We start from the raw sequence: 2,580 nt of genomic DNA, 5'->3' as shown, positions 1-2,580 counted from the left end.
TGTTGCCGTTTTGGGACATAAGCTACGTTAAGCTTTTTCACGTCTAGGTGGTATGTGTTGTTAGGCCTACAGCTTCAGAAAGCTGCAGGGGAGCGCGGGGCACAAAGTAACGCGGGGTTAAATGTAACATGGACTTTTTTCCTAGTTGCAGATGGTTGATCGGGACATATTGGTCAGTTAACCACATTACTATGAGACGGTGTTCCACAAATTTTCAGTCCATATGGACGTGTTTTCACGTAGATCTACAGCAAAACGTCTTTTGAAGGCATCAAAGTAGGTGGTAGGCTACTTGTCTTTTGATTAGCCTACTGAGTTGTGGGTGCAGCTCACTGACTAATAATCGTCTAAAAATGAACACCGTTTTGAAACATGTAGTCAACACATAGGAGCTATCTTATCTTAAAAGAAACGTGACCCAGCGGGGTTAGTTGTAACGCGCTGTTACAACTGTAGGTTGCAATGATTGCAATACAAAAATATGCGCGTGTTAGATTAGTTAGTTTTGTGATGTTTTTTTTGCCAAGATTGACCTTGGTTAAACTCTGCATATGTTATTTCTCTGTATGGAAAATAAAGTAAATTTTCGACACACGTCTGTTATGTAAGGGATAATGTATAGAACGCCGGTCATTATGGGGAAAATAAGTCCCGACAGGGCGAACCGGACCCCGACGCGCCAGCCGAGGGGTCTTGTTTCGCCCTGAAGGGGCTTATTTTCCCATAATGACCGGCGTTCTATACATTATCCCGCTTATTATACGGCTACTTGCCAAAACGAAAAAATAAACTCCATGATATGTCTCTTTACACTTATATGTTACCGTTTCGTCTGGTATTTGCTGAGAAACAAATAGTTCGCAACACACGCTGAACTTGAATCAAACATTCTTTAGAACACAGCTGATCAACCGTCTGCTTTCACTTTTAAATGAAGTTCCAAGCGCAAACTCCGTTGCCATTGACAGCGGTCATTCTTGTTTTCAGAGGTCCTTTCCCAAGAAATAATGACCGCTAGAACTTTCGGAAATCCCATTCAAGTCAATGGAGCATTCTACTTGCATTGTGAAGAGCCGTATAATAATAGTTCAATAACAAGTGTTGCTTGTTAAAACATGTGACTAGTGAAACTCAAATGATTTTAGAAATATTTAGCCAAAGCCAAAAGGTGTTACTTTGTGCCCCGCGCTCCCTCACTGCTTGTGAAAGAAGGGGATGGGGGAGGGAGGGGGGCTTAACGTGAAAAAGCTTAATGTCCCAAAAACGGCATCGAGTCATTTTAGGCTACTCCCCGCAGGCCTTCATAATGGCTACAGGAAGTGGGGGGAGGGTATGGGAGCCATCATCTATCATCTTTCCAGGCACACACAGCTCGTTACCATATAGCCTATCGACAGCCTTAACAGGCTCTGCTTTTGGTTTGGCCTTACAGCGAACTCAATCCTCTTGTTGCTTGCAGTTTGTTAAATAAAGCGATGCAGATTACATTATTTATTTCTGATTAATTGCGTCTTTTGCAACATTTGCTTGTTAGGCTGGGTTACTAACAATGTCCTGTAGGCCTACAGGTCAATGTTTAACAATTGCTGGTGTAGGCCTACAGGCTATTAATCGGGACTGTTCGTTATTTATTTAAGGGGCTACCGGAGGAGTTTTGGGAGCGTTAGTCAAAAAAGACGTGACCCTCCCTCGCCAGCAAGAAATTTTTCTATGACCCTCCAAAGTGATTGAGAAAAAAAGCATGACCCTCCCCAGTCCCAACAATTTATTGATGCCTTAGGCCAGCGGTTCCCAAACTTTTTTCCCCGCGGACCACCTTCTACATCCTGACTCAGCTCGCGTACCCCCACCATCCAACACATAAAAAAGTAACACATTCTATTGACGCATTCCAGGAATCGTGTTTAATTAGCCGCCCTACATAATAACAAAATCAAAATGTGCAACTGGTCTATGAGCGCTCACGCTAAAATGAAAAACCACACTAGAATGGTTAGATAGCATCTCACTGCAGACCAGGCACTGTGGCTTTGGGAAGTCTCCCAATCCACGTGAAGCCTATAGGGCTGTATGCCTCATCATACTTTCATTTTCTTCACGCGGTCTTTTCTGTCTCGTTCTCTTTTATCCTCCTGCGCTCCACCTCCACCTTCATTAGTCTGCCCCCCATCCCATTCCATCGTTACCTGTGTCCTGCTCTGTTTCTCTCGCTTCTTCTCTTCGATCGCTTTAATTAGGCCTTTTGGACAGTGTCCCTGTTTTTAGCCAGTTTTAGCTACCTAGCCTATACTTCAACAAAACTAATGCGCCAGATATTCTGGCTGCCCGCAGGAAATCACGTGTATTGTGTGTAGCTTCTATTTTAATGAATACATAGCCTATTATAGAGTTTACAAATGATTTCCTTTAATTTCACATTTCCATATTATTATAACCCGATTCAAAAGTATGTATTATTTATGAATTCATTAGATTATTAATTCATTAATAATTTTTGACTCCTTTCCGCCATTGCCCTTTTCATCTCGCGTACCCCCTAGTGGCAGCTCACGTACCACAGTTTGGGAATCCCTGCCTTAG

This window comes from Alosa pseudoharengus, unplaced genomic scaffold, assembly GCF_046254945.1.
Source record: "Alosa pseudoharengus isolate Yale_2024_CS ecotype anadromous, Long Island Sound unplaced genomic scaffold, YU_APseudo_1.1 YU_APseudo_1.1_scf_8, whole genome shotgun sequence".
NCBI classification, from domain to species: domain Eukaryota; kingdom Metazoa; phylum Chordata; class Actinopteri; order Clupeiformes; family Clupeidae; genus Alosa; species Alosa pseudoharengus.
This window is presented reverse-complemented; position numbering follows the sequence as displayed.